This window comes from Homalodisca vitripennis, chromosome X (assembly GCF_021130785.1).
Source record: "Homalodisca vitripennis isolate AUS2020 chromosome X, UT_GWSS_2.1, whole genome shotgun sequence".
Taxonomy (NCBI): domain Eukaryota; kingdom Metazoa; phylum Arthropoda; class Insecta; order Hemiptera; family Cicadellidae; genus Homalodisca; species Homalodisca vitripennis.
In genome coordinates, this window is record NC_060215.1 from 149,740,497 (window position 1) to 149,756,045 (window position 15,549).

The following is a 15,549-nucleotide window of genomic DNA, read 5'->3' on the forward strand; positions in this document are numbered from 1 at the left end:
ACACAAAACAGGAGTTAAATGATCCATTTGGAAGGGTTTGGCACCTTATGCCAAATTTAAATGGAGCCTGCGTGTACTTATGGAATTCTTACTACTTAATACGCAATTCAGCGTTGATAACTATGAGTCTGGTTGTTCTTTTATGAATTGGAAAATATCAGGTTTTTCGTTTCACACCTCGTCGCGATCATTGGCTTTGTCATATTCCCTCCTCAGCTTTCCATTAGAGCAACTGTGTCCGGAGAGACATCACTATTTATAACTAAAATGGAAATGAAGAATCTTGGAGCAATGAAAAAAGTTTAATTTAATATCACTGATAAATGAATACACATTTTCCAATATCAATTTTATTCTTGCGAGGCCTTTCAGAATCAATGATTCCACCATCAGGCAATTTCACAAATTGAATCAACATTCACATTGAATCAACCCTTCTCAACATAGGCTATGCCATAACTAAAAATCCAAACGCTGTTTCATAAATAGGCATTGCGCTCGGTGAAGTGCTTCGTAAGTAATAAGGCAATCATTGATTAATGCTGTACTGTAAAAGTGTCTGAATGATTACTAAAGATGTTAATACTCCTTTTCCGCATCGATAATTCTGTGCATCCCTCATCGTTTCAGAACGCAGTAGATGCTATTGAAATGATAAATCTTTTAAGGCTCTTCAAAATTCTCCAAGTTGCTATATAATATACAACACAATATGTATTTCGTATTTCATTACCTGTAGTAATGATCAAACATATATCTATACTAATTATCACTAATAATAAGGTACAAACATATAACAACATTTTAATCAACGTAAGTATGGTGGAAAGAGCTGATTCAACATTCACATTGAGTCAATCCTCTCTACCATAGCTACGTCATGTGAATAAAACTCGGTTGCTCCACCATACCTAGAGATCGTGTTTAAAACATCATGGTGCATTCAATTGCGCACCTGATGAGACAGTAAGATTACCTCTTCACCTAGATTACACTATATTTTGTAGTCTAGGTGTCTCTGATGTCGAAACAACGTAAAGAGTTAATTTTTATCACCGACTTTTTCGATCTCTTCAGACGAACATGACTCCAGATTCCAGGAGTCGAGTCTGTGGCAGAAACAGATTCCAGACGCTGCACCAAGAGGAAGGTGAACTGGAGCTAAACTCAACATTAACATCTGTTTGATTAATTACAAATCATAAACCTCTTTCTATTCAATGCAGAACTCATTTTGTAATACAATAATCTCATCAAACACCCACTCCATCATATTTACATTCATACAACTTCTCTAACTCTGCCAATTCCAGAACACTAGTATAGGTGCAGTAGAACAATACGAATTCCTTATCATAAATAGACAGCGGTATTGTTATCAACATCACATTATCAGTAAACTCGTTCTTGAGTCCAAGGTCACAAGTGGGCGTACCCAGCTGTTCTTGCTTTTAGACATTTCTTTGGTAGTTCATTACTAATGTTGAATATGGGTTATTGAAGGAAATATAGGCAATTCGAATACTGAAAATAAAGGGTTTGCTCAAATTCTCACACACCATATAGACTCCATAAACAGTAAATTTGTCTCATCTTCTAATGGCAAACGGTAAAATTTCAACATCTTCTTTGGTGATGTTGAATGTCAAAAATTCATCCAATTGACCTTTAGGGAAGGCGTGGTCGAGGCATTGAACGCGAATGTCAATATCAAAGCATGGGCCTCTACTACTGTGAAATACTCCAGATGGTACAGGTTCTTTGGTGAATTTGTACTGTGTATACATTAAGAAGATTTGTTTGTACGATCTGGGTCCTTTGGTGTTTCTTTTAGATTATGTTTTAGGTTTGTTACTGTGGTAATCTTAGTTTGTTCAATGCACAAGGCATGCTTTAGTTTCGGTCCTAAAAGCCTTTGTCTAAACACGAGATAAAAACACTAATAAAGAGAACGTTGATCAGCCGTTTGTTGGAACTCAATGTCAAAAACTGGTGTTAAGAAATTATATACATCGTTAGGTATATAAAATGTCCCGATTTTCCATTTTTCATGTTAAAAAGCGGTGTGATCAATAACAGACTATTGAATGTCTTTACAATATAAATACAAACCAAATTGCTCAATAAACTTTTATTGAACTTCACATATAAAACGTCAAAGGATATACTTAATACATTTTTATTGAACTTCAAATCCAAACGTCAAAGGACATTTACAGTTTCCTCGTACCTGTATTTATGTATTTACAATCAAAGGAACCGTGTAAATAAAACCTATTACCCATCGAGCATCAAAGAGATTATTACGCTGATTTAGTCAGACTAACCACCTGGCTTAGTTAAAGCTTTGACGTTATGAGATGAAATATTGTATCCACTGTGCAGCGATTTGTGGACTGTTACGCGATGAGAGAGTAGATGAATTAAGTAAAACTGCAAAATCGGTTATTACTAATTAACATTTTGGCTCTATTTGACTTGGTTATATTACAACAAGTCGACTTGTTGTTTGAACCATGAAGGATTTGGTTACCTTTACTAACACGTTACTAAAACTTTAACCCATCTTTATTAACGGGGTTTCTAGCAGTGACGATCGCTTACGAAGTAGGAAAGTTCTTTATATTTACTAACTGAATCGGCAAAAGGAACATTCTCTTAATTAAGATTAACCCTAAAGGTTTCTCAGTGCATCTGCCATGCTTACATTATCATGAAGTGAATAATGAATGAGTGATTGATCGAGAACAATGTAGCGTGTACGAATTTGATCATTTTTGTACTGTAAGAACACCTTAACAATGAAAATACGAAAAATCTACACATTAAAAAATAACTACCTCAAAAGTAGTGCTCTTACCTTCACTTTGTTCGTCCATGATTGTAATTAACGTAGAACAAAAATGAACCTTGGAATAAGTTTTAATTGGAGTTTGATCACTCTGAAAACCAAGAAAGACGTAGCGTTCAGAGGTAAAGTTACAACTGAAACTACAGTACTCGTGCAGTTTATAAGGAAACGAAAAATGTGTTCTACTTGCTTCGTAAACAATCGGCTATATAGAACATGTTTTTGGATTTTTGATGTTGATTTTTGGCCGCGCGGATTTTATTGTAAAATATATTCTTTTTTTGTCACGGAATCATCCACTGGGTATTCCGGAGTAATAAAATCTTGTTAAGAATGTTGAACTAAAAAATGATGATTTAGAGCAATAATGAAATTAAAATTAGATAATCTAATAAATCCCGTTTGGGTATAATGACTCTCGTTGGCATACCACAAGCGTTCGTCTGGCGTAGTATCCAGCTGTTAAAATAATAATAAAACATGATTATCACTTGCAACACATAAGGTGAATAGGTAATCTTTCAGTACCCAAATCAGATCATGAAAATTTGAGAAAGACTTTTCTCGTGTTTTATAATAGAGCGTCTGCTGATTACTAGATTCAGTACCAATATTCTTTAAAGGCATCTAAAGTAATATTTTATTACTAAATGTTTTGATAATTTTGGTTCGTATGGTTCGATTGAGACACAACCAATTTCAGTTCGATGATCCCGCTTAAACGTAAGACACAACCAATTTCAGTTCGATGATCCTGCTTAAACGTAAGACACAACCAATTTCAGTTCGATGATCCCGCTTAAACGTAAGATACACACAATTCCAGTTCGATGATCCCGCTTAAACGTAAGACACAACCAATTTCAGTTCGATGATCCTGCTTAAACGTAAGACACAACCAATTTCAGTTCGATGATCCCGCTTAAACGTAAGATACACACAATTCCAGTTCGATGATCCCGCTTAAACGTAAGACACAACCAATTTCAGTTCGATGATCCTGCTTAAACGTAAGACACAACCAATTTCAGTTCGATGATCCCGCTTAAACGTAAGATACACACAATTCCAGTTCGATGATCCCGCTTAAACGTAAGACACAAACAATTTCAGTTCGATGATCCCGATTAAACGTACTGTAAGACACAACCAACTTCAGTTCGACGATCCCGCTTAAACGTAAGACACAAACAGTTTAAGTTCGATGATCCCGATTAAACGTACTGTAAGACACAACCAATTTCAGTTCGATGATCAGGGTTAAACGTAAGACACTCAATTTCAATCACTTAGCCTAAACTGACTAGTTATCATCCGCGTCTGAAATTATATAATTGAGAGAATAACAATTAACATTAATGACATTAGCCATGGTACGTACACAATGCCTGGCACATAATCAAAATATTCATTAGGACACATCTGAAAAGCAAATCAATATAAGTACTACATTAAAATGATACTAACCAATGCGTTTATTAAACCTGGAGAAAACTCACTCTGCACGAGAAATTGTCTATTTTCATTTAAATTATTTGTTTAATTAAAGGGTTGATAGCTCGATTTTTCCTATATTGATTAAATAGCAACGCTATAATATAGTGTACAAAATGTGAATTTTTATATACACAATTGAAATTATCACGAGAGTATGACAGTCTGTATGATGTAACCAGTCTTCCTGAACCTCCGTCTACCTGGGACTGGCCCGGGCCATTCACCGGCACTCTGTGACGTCAGCAGATGTTTAACTAATTACAGTAAGTCTAAAGTGACCTGTTTCCTTACCCTCCGTCTACCTGGGACTGGCCCGGGCTATTCACCGGCACTCTGTGACGTCAGCAGATGTTTTCCTAATTACAGTCTATATGGAGTGACCTGTCTTCTGACCCTCCGTCTACCTGGGACTGGCCCGGGCCATTCACCGGCACTCTGTGACGTCAGCAGATGTTTAACTAATTACAGTCAGTCTAAAGTGACCTGTTCCCTTACCCTTCGTCTTCCTGGGACTGGCCCGGGTAATTCACCGGCACACCGTGACGTCAGCAGATGTTTTCCTAATTACAGTCTGTATGGAGTGACCTGTCTCCTGACCCTTCGTCTTCTTGGGACTGGCCCGGGCTATTCACCGGCACTCTGTGACGTCAGCAGATGTTTTCCTAATTACAGTATGTATGGAGTGACCTGTCTCCTGACCCTCCGTCTACCTGGGACATGCCCGGGCTATTCACCGGCACTCTGTGACGTCAGCAGATGCTTTCATAATTACACTCTGTATGGAGTGACCTGTCTCCTGACCCTTCGTCTTCCTGGGACTGGCCCAGGCCATTCACCGGCACTCTGTGACGTCAGCAGATGTTTTCCTAATTACAGTCTGTATGGAGTGACCTGTCTCCTGACCCTTCGTCTTCCTGGGACTGGCCCAGGCCATTCACCGGCACTCTGTGACGTCAGCAGATGTTTAACTAATTACAGTCAGTCTAAAGTGACCTGTTCCCTTACCCTTCGTCTTCCTGGGACTGGCCCGGGCCATTCACCGGCACTCTGCGACGTCAGCAAATGTTTAACTAATTACAGTCAGTCTAAAGTGACCTGTTTCCTTACCCTTCGTCTTCCTGGGACTGGCCCGGGTAATTCACCGGCACACTGTGACGTCAGCAGATGTTTTCCTAATTACAGTCTGTATGGAGTTACCTGTCTCCTGACCCTTCGTCTTCCTGGGGGTGGCCCGGGCTATTCACCGGCACTCTGTGACGTCAGCAGATGTTTTCCTAATTACAGTATGTATGGAGTGACCTGTCTCCTGACCCTTCGTCTTCCTGGGACTGGCCCGGACTATTCACCGGCACTCTGTGACGTCAGCAGATGTTTTGCTAATTACAGTATGTATGGATTGACCTGTCTCCTGACCCTCCGTCTACCTGGGACTAGCCCGGGCTATTCACCGGCACTCTGTGACGTCAGCAGATGTTTTCATAATTACACTCTGTATGGAGTGACCTGTCTCCTGACCCTCCGTCTACCTGGGACTGGCCCGGGCAATTCACCGCCACTCTGTGACGTCAGCAGATGTTTTCCTAATTAAAGTCTCTCTAAAGTGAGCTGTTTCCATACCCTTCGTCTTCCTGGGACTGGCCCGGGCAATTCACCGGCACTCTGTGACGTCAGTAGATGTTTTCCTAATTACAGTCTGTATGGAGTGACCTGTCTCCTGACCCTCCGTCTACCTGGGACTGGCCCGGGCAATTCACCGGCACTCTGTGACGTCAGCAGATGTTTTCCTAATTACAGTAAGTATGGAGTGACCTGTCTCCTGACCCTTCGTTTTCCTGGGACTGGCCCGGGCAATTCACCGGCAATCTGTGACGTCAGCAGATGTTTTCCTAATTACAGTCTGTATGGAGTGACCTGTCTCCTGACCCTTCGTCTTCCTGGGACTGGCCCAGGCCATTCACCGGCACTCTGTGACGTCAGCAGATGTTTAACTAATTACAGTCAGTCTAAAGTGACCTGTTTCCTTACCCTTCGTCTTCCTGGGACTGGCCCGGGTAATTCACCGGCACTCTGTGACGTCAGCAGATGTTTTCCTAATTACAGTCTGCATGGAGTGACCTGTCTCCTGACCCTCCGTCTACCTGGGACTGGCCCGGGCAATTCACCGGCACTCTGTGACGTCAGCAGATGTTTTCCTAATTACAGTATGTATGGAGTGACCTGTTTCCTTACCCTCCGTCTACCTGGGACTGGCCCGGGCTATTCACCGGCACTCTGTGACCTCAGCAGGCGTTTTCCTAATTACTGTCTGTATGGAGTGACCTGTCTCTTGGCGTTCCGTCTACCTGAGACTAGCCCGGGCCATTCACCGGCACTCTGTGACGTCAGCAGATGTTTTCATAATTACACTCTGTATGAAGTGACCTGTTTCCTGACCCTCCGTCTACCCGGGACTGGCCCGGGCAATTTACCGGCACTCTACAATACCCGCAGCTGTTTTCCTAATTAGTCTGTATGAAGTGACCTGTCTTCTGACTCCTTCTACCTAGTGTTGGCCTGGGAAAGATGGAAGTTAAACGTTTTATAAGGGAGTGCCTCTGATATCGTATGCCTCCAACTTATCAAAGTGAACTTAACAAAGAGTCAAGAGCTCTTCCAAGGTCACAAAAATAATGAAACAGACTATTATCATAGAATGCTGAGATTATATGTGTATTTAAGAAAATTTATCATAGATGGATTTATCTTAAATTCACAAATTTATTAGCTCATTCTTTGAATTAACAGCCAAATTTTTTAACTACAATATCTCTCTATAAACGTATAGGTTTAAAATATCTTATCACAAGTTGATATATCGAATAAATCTCGGGGGATATAGGAGACACAGAAACAGAAGGAATAACATTTTTGGAAATGGAAGAAATGAAAAGAATTGTCAATTGGAAACAAATGTGAATATATTATGACAAAACCCCTGGAAACAAGCCATAATTATTGCTCTGTAGGCATTTCACAACCTAGGTAAGACTCATACTCATAGCAGGTGCCATAAAAAGATTTGGAACTGGTGTCTTAGACTGTCCTTTGGTAATATCACCTCATCATGGAACTACGTACTGTATTTACAACACATGACTGAAAGGAAGATTAATTAAATACTCTGATTCAAACAAAGCCATGCAAGGGTCTTACCCCTCGCCTTGTTTACGTCCTTATCAGGAGAAGTCCTCCATTACTTTACAGATTTTCTATATTTCAAATCAAAGAAATATGCACATTATAAATTCCAATTTGTAGAAAATTATTGTTTGAGAAACTAAGCTCTTAACTTTTATAAGTGTCCTATTACAACAATATGAGGAAAGCTGTAGAAAGGTCAGCCTGATTTTCCGTTTTGTTGAAATTTTCTTCTTTATTATAAATATTGAAATGTGATCAAGAATGTATCATGGAATTAAAAAAATCTATTCATCAGCTGGTGCCAAGCTTAAAACTATGACCGGTCAATATTCAATAAATTAAAAACGAACACTTAACCTAGTATTCGCTTGCTAAATGTATGAAGAAACCAAATTATCTCTGCTTACTACAGACCAAACGTGAACAAATACAATTTGGGATTAGTGTTTGATCCGAACAGAGTAATCCGCGGACCCGATATTGGTGATGACGTTATCGGTGTAGGACCCACCGGAGCCCCCGGCCGTAGCTGTCACACTATAACTATCAAGCCAGCCAGACAGTCATAATATATCTAGCTACTCTGCGTCGTGTGTTACCACCGCTGTAGCTCTCACATTATAACTATCAAGCCAGCCAGACAGTCATACATCTAGATACTTTACGGCGTGTGTTACCACCGCTGTAGCTCTTATAATGTGAGAGCTACAGCGGTGGTAACACACGCCGTAAAGTATCTAGATGCATGACTGTCTGGCTGGCTTGATAGTTATAGTGTAAGAGCTACAGCGGTGGTAACACACGCCGTAAAGTATGTAGATGTATGACTGTCTGGCTGGCTTGATAGTTATAATGTGAGAGCTACAGCGGTGGTAATACACGCCGTAAAGTATCTAGATGTATGACTGTCTGACTGGCTTGATAGTTATAATGTGAGAGCTACAGTGGTGGTAACACTCGCCGTAAAGTATCTAGATGTATGACTTTCTGGCTGGCTTGATAGTTATAGTGTAAGAGCTACAGCGGTGGTAACACACGCCGTAAAGTATCTAGATGTATGACTGTCTGGCTGGCTTGATAGTTATAGTGTAAGAGCTACAGCGGTGGTAACACTCGCCGTAAAGTATCTAGATGTATGACTTTCTGGCTGGCTTGATAGTTATAGTGTAAGAGCTACAGCGGTGGTAACACACGCCGTAAAGTATCTAGATGTATGACTGTCTGGCTGGCTTGATAGTTATAGTGTAAGAGCTACAGCGGTGGTAACACTCGCCGTAAAGTATCTAGATGTATGACTGTCTGGCTGGCTTGATAGTTATAGTGTAAGAGCTACAGCGGTGGTAACACACGCCGTAAAGTATCTAGATGTATGACTGTCTGGCTGGCTTGATAGTTATAATGTGAGAGCTACAGCGGTGGTAATACACGCCGTAAAGTATCTAGATGTATGACTGTCTGACTGGCTTGATAGTTATAATGTGAGAGCTACAGTGGTGGTAACACTCGCCGTAAAGTATCTAGATGTATGACTGTCTGGCTGGCTTGATAGTTATAGTGTAAGAGCTACAGCGGTGGTAACACACGCCGTAAAGTATCTAGATGTATGACTGTCTGACTGGCTTGATAGTTATAATGTGAGAGCTACAGTGGTGGTAACACTCGCCGTAAAGTATCTAGATGTATGACTGTCTGGCTGGCTTAAAAGTTATAATGTGAGAGCTACAGCGTTGGTAACACACGCCGCAGAGTAGCTAGATAAATGACTGTTCTAAGTCGAGCTTTTAATGATCTTATTTATTAAGCTTTCAACTTATCTTACCTTTACTTTAATGGGTATATCGTACATGTTACATCTACCACAATTCGAGATTTAGGCGTAGAACATAGATTTATGTTGGCCAACACGAAACTGTCGGAGGGATTCTTGATGGAGCTAAACTACGCTCAATGATCCAGCCCAACCCAGCTATACTCGTACACCGTGGATGTCAAATTTAAGGATCATATGGACTTTGGAACATGTAAATTACAGTGAACAACAATAGCCAAAATGTTCTCTTCACGTACAAGTCTCTCTTTGTATTTATAACTGATCTTTTCAGAATTTTGACCACAATCCAGAAATCCAGACATGTGTAGGGTGTAACAAAAAAAGGTTATGCTGGCTATGCATTTTCAGATTTTATATGTGATTTTCTAAACTAAAGATGAAGAATAACTTTTGCCCAAATTCCACTTCGTTTAGACGCTATCCACTATTTTGTATTTTAATTAACAAATTATTATCCCTAAGACTAGTAAAGCTAAAGAAACCAAATTTGGCACATAGGTAAGAGGGAAATTTAAAAAAATTGTATTTTCTCTAATATTAATAATATGGTGTCTCTTGAGAATTTTAAAGTCGAAAAACCAAATCCCCAATATAGTTATAACAAATGTACTAGATACCAACTATTTGGAAACTTTTTACAATTACAACGGTGCTAGTTTCAACGAAATCTTTCAAGGCATAAGCGAGCACCACCACTTTAAAGATACACTTGCACAAACTGTAAGTAGCAAACATTTTTCAACAAACACCATTTTATTAATATTAATGAAAATAACACAATGTTCCTCTACAAACCTTTGTACCAAATTTGGTTTCTTTAGCTTTACTAGTTTTAGAGATAATAATTCATTGATAAAAATACAGTCAGACAAACAAAGTAGAAATTGGAAACAAGTTATTCTTAATTTTTAGCTTAGAATCATAAATAGAATTTTAAAATATACAGCCAGCCCAACCTTTTTGTTACACCCTGTATATCGTATTAACCTTTTCGGAGGAGAAGCGGTGTGAGATATAAAACTTATATCGGGCTTCGAACAGTTCTGAACAGTGAAGATATCACATTCTCCATATTCACGTACGCTAGTATTCACCACTCATCTTGACCCATTATTAAAGCTAGGCACCTCTATAGCTTTCGTGGATCGGTTTTATACGGAGGAAACCTAGATATAACAGAATACAGCACAGTCGCTGGACCTTCCTATACAACATTTGTCGGAAGTGCTACAGCACGTGAAGTGACAGATTCAACAAGTACTGAAACAACACCGGTACACCTTTCTCCAATCACCGCGTCGAAAATCGAATCTTAGGACAAAGATGACGGACTAGATTATTTAGTTCCGCTACCGCATAATTTGCGAACATTCACAGACAAAACTGTTCAATTGAACTAACAGGGTGGAGTTCCATGCCGTCATCTTACGTGTAATTTATCGATGATAAAATGAGCGCATCGACTAATACAATACAATACTAATACACGCTGATTGCACAATTACACGCTGATTGCTCCAGATCTTATTGCTGCTACTGATTGCTACAGATCTTACTGTTGTTACTGATTGCTACAGCTCTTATTGCTGTTACTGATTGCTACAGATCTTACTGCTGCTACTGATTGCTACAGATCTTACTGTTGTTACTGATTGCTACAGCTCTTATTGCTGTTACTGATTGCTACAGGTCTTACTGCTGCTACTGATTGTTACCGATCTTACTGCTGCTACTGATTGTTACCGATCTTACTGCTGCTACTGATTGCTATTGATCTTACTGTTGTTACTGATTGTTCCAGATCTTATTGCTGCTACTGATTGCTACAGGTCTTACTGCTGCTACTGATTGTTACCGATCTTACTGCTGCTACTGATTGCTATTGATCTTACTGTTGTTACTGATTGCTACAGATCTTACTGCTGCTACTGATTGCTATTGATCTTACTGTTGTTACTGATTGCTACAGATCTTACTGCTGCTACTGATTGTTACCGATCTTGCTGTTGTTACTGATTGCTACCGATCTTACTGCTGTTACTGATTGCTACAGATCTTACTGCTGCTACTGATTGCTATTGATCTTACTGCTGTTACTGATTGCTCCAGATCTTATTGCTGCTACTGATTGCTACAGATCTTGCTGTTGTTACTGATTGCTACCGATCTTACTGCTGTTACTGATTGCTACAGATCTTACTGCTGCTACTGATTGTTACCGATCTTACTGCTGCTACTGATTGCTACAGATCTTGCTGTTGTTACTGATTGCTACCGATCTTACTGCTGTTACTGATTGCTACAGATCTTACTGCTGCTACTGATTGTTACCGATCTTACTGCTGCTACTGATTGCTATTGATCTTACTGCTGTTACTGATTGCTACAGATGTTACTGCTGCTACTGATTGTTACCGATCTTACTGCTGCTACTGATTGCTATTGATCTTACTGCTGTTACTGATTGCTACAGATGTTACTGCTGCTACTGATTGCTACCGATCTTACTGCTGTTACTGATTGCAACAGATGTTACTGCTGCTACTGATTGTTACCGATCTTACTGCTGCTACTGATTGCTACAGATCTTACTCCTGCTACTGATTGCTACAGATCTTACTGCTGTTACTGATTGCTATTGATCTTACTGCTGTTACTGATTGCTACAGATCTTACTGCTGCTACTGATTGCTACAGATCTTACTGCTGCTACTGATTGCTATTGATCTTACTGCTGTTACTGATCGCTACAGATCTTACTGTTGTTACTGATTGCTACCGATCTTACTGCTGTTACTGATTGCTACAGATGTTACTGCTGCTACTGATTGTTACCGATCTTACTGCTGCTACTGATTGCTATCGATCTTACTGCTGTTACTGATTGCTACAGATCTTACTCCTGCTACTGATTGATGCAGATATTACTGCTACTGATGGGTGTCGCGTTGGTGGTAGGATACAATTATAGTAATACCGTATCCGCACCGCAAAGACGTGAGTGCCGGAAGCAATGATGTGTGCTAGGCACTTAGTCACGGTGTGCCTGTAGACAATAGCCTGAAGGGCGTAGCACCGAGATTCGCTCTCTACCTCAGTCTCACTCAGTTGCAGACGATGCTGGCCAGCTACCATCCCTGGGGCCGTCCCGGCGGCGGAGCCCCCAACCAGGAGGTCCGCAGGAAGCCGCTCACACTAACGCAACTCGAGACGAAGAAGGTACGCTAACACACTATCGCCTTCTTAGGCAAAGTAGAACAAATAAAGCACAGAATGTCCGCTAGACATGATGCTTGCTGTAATATTAAGACTCGTGTTTAAGACGATCTTAGCGATCGTCTACTTCTACTTCGACATATTTACCACTTTTAAGACTACAACTTTCATGAACTTTTATCAAGATTAAACCTTCTAAAGAGTAACAGAGGATATAGCCTAGATTATACTTCCAGCAAAAATCGCATTCCATTTGCCAATTAATATATCTCTCCTGCATGAATGCAATTGACTAAAGTTAAGTAACGCGCAAAGTAAACTAAGCTTTTTTACAGCAAAGTTTAAAAATTGTGCAGTTAACTATAAACTGTAACAGTGACAGAGTAACGGCAAATTGAGTATCGTCGCGCAAATATTTTCCTTTCTTGCCACATCAATTACAGTGGGAAAATAGCCGCCGAGCAGATACCTCATTATGACATAAAAATTGTCTTTTCATCGAGCTTGAGTTAAAGACAAAAACTTAACCAAATTTTTGTGGTTAGAATTTGAAGCGTGTAAAGAGAGTAGAGTGCCAAGAGTAATCGACCAGCACTATGAGCAAATTACAGCCTAGTGAGTAGGTTATATTTATGATCTTCTACGTTTTGTTTCGTTGTCAGAAATAGATTTAAAAGGCAGGGAGTACAATTAAATTTTGAGTAAATCAATATTGTTAAAACCTATTCATTAATTGATATAGATCGTGGTTAAAATGTTGAACATGCTATGACTAAAATATAGGCTTATAGCCTATCGTCAAAAAACCCAATAAACCTGTTGTCTTGTGGTGACATGTTTCGAAAGTTTATTATTTCTCCGCCATTGCACCTTTGTAGCCGTGGTTGTGAAAGTTAAATAATACAACAATTTTATACGAATCCATCTACCACAACGTCTACCGAGCCGATCGCCGACCAGTCTAACACGTCGGACAATCTGAGTTAGAGATAGCGCAGGATCAAATCCTGTCTGTGGCTGTAACACTTTTTATCAGTACCATCGACCTTTTACAAGATGGATCTCCTCATTGTAACTCCTGATTCTATTAAAATGAATTTACATGTTTAAAATTTAACGCTAACACTGTTAACAATAACGATATTTAAAACATTGTTTGAGCATATGAAAAAAGTTTTATACGGTTATACGAAATAATTGATAAGAAATAACAAAACCAATGAAGAACATTCACTCTTATTCTCTGCTCACCGAGATATTCACTTCCAACAATAATTCTTCTTAGTTCATAAACTTAGGGGGTAAGAAACATCAAAACAAGAAAATTTGGTGGGGCGGAACAGTCACAAAACTAAACTTGCAATTTTTTTTGCAACACTTCCATAGTAATTTCCGGGGATAATATGAGAAGCCATACAAGTATTCAAGGTAGAAAATAGCTTCAACAAAGAGTATAATATGCAATTATTAAAAAAAACCGGCAATCATGTGATAAAAAAGACATATTAATCAGTGTCTTGTCACATTGGTCGTTGATTGGTCATGTTATAGCCAGCCACTTACTGCTCCGTCCATTTCACCTTCATAAGCATTTAATTGTGTTAACAATGTTTAGGAATGATGTGAACCAGAAAAAAAATTAGGGAAACCCAAATTAATGGTTCGATAAAAATTTAGGGAAAAATGTATACCTTATTATCATCTTGATAGCCAATACGTAATAAATATAAAAGTTAATTCTTACAAGCCAGTTAACGGAAATTTGAAATATAATAAAAATAAGTTATGGATAATGAAAGAAATACTACGATTTATAAAGGCAGTGTAAGTATATTGATAAATAGAACTCAAAGTTGATTAAATAATTTTATACTTTTAAGTAGATAAAAGTATAAAAATATAAATTGAATATACCTTTACAATAAATACCACATGCGAAAATCGCAGGCTGAGCGATGATATCCAGGAATACTATATCCTTCTACCCCACATGCCGAGCGATGATACGGAGGATTACCATCAACTCCACAGGCCGGGTGATGATACGGAGTAATACCATCAACTCCACAGGCCGGGTGATGATACGGAGTAATACCATCAACTCCACTGGCCGGTGATGATACGGAGTAATACCGTCAACTCCACAGGCCGGGTGATGATACGGAGTAATACATCAACTCCACTGGCCGGGTGATGATACGGAGTAATACCATCAACTCCACAGGCCGGGTGATGATACGGAGTAATTCCATCAACTCCATAGGCCGGGTGATGATACGGAGTAATTCCATCAACTCCACAGGCCGGGTGATGATACGGAGTAATACCATAAACTCCACAGGCCGAGCGATGATACGGAGAATACCATCAATCCGGCAGGTCGAGCTAGTTTTTACCTTCGTCATGGCGGACTGGACAGCGTCAACTGATACGGTAGGAATGTCCGCTTGATTCAGATATTTGCACCATATCATGTTCCTCTCGTAACTGCTCTTCATCCAAAGTGTTATATAAGGAGGTAATGATACTCTCCAAGATTTCAGCACAGTATACTAGCGTCAGTTACAACCATACTTTCAATCCTTATTCATACACTAATATGTTGCCATAAGGTGAACAAACAGGTTTCAAACTCCTCACAAAATCCTGCCTTCAGTAATATAGATGGGTGCTTACTGGAAATGGTTTCAGTCAATTGTTAATTATAAAGATAATCCTGGAGGCCCTTTAATTGCTTTTATAGTACATAATCGGAATCTCCATTCAAGTTTACGTAGCCTTGGAATTTATATATATTTCTTAAATATAACATATTGATAACTATTTACATTGCAACATATTTTAAGGATGGCAGGATTTCGGGCATTTACCATAGTTATGTATTACAAGAATAGAACGTTATCCTGTTCTGTCCTCGTAACACATAACTTTGACTATTGTCTGAAATTCTTCTATCCTCTATTTCCTCTTCTAA

General features: G+C 39.4%; 1 pseudogene; it reads left to right on the forward strand.

The window, feature by feature from the left end:
- Positions 1–15,549, forward strand: part of LOC124370007 — a 65,902-nt pseudogene that overhangs the window by 5,566 nt on the left and 44,787 nt on the right.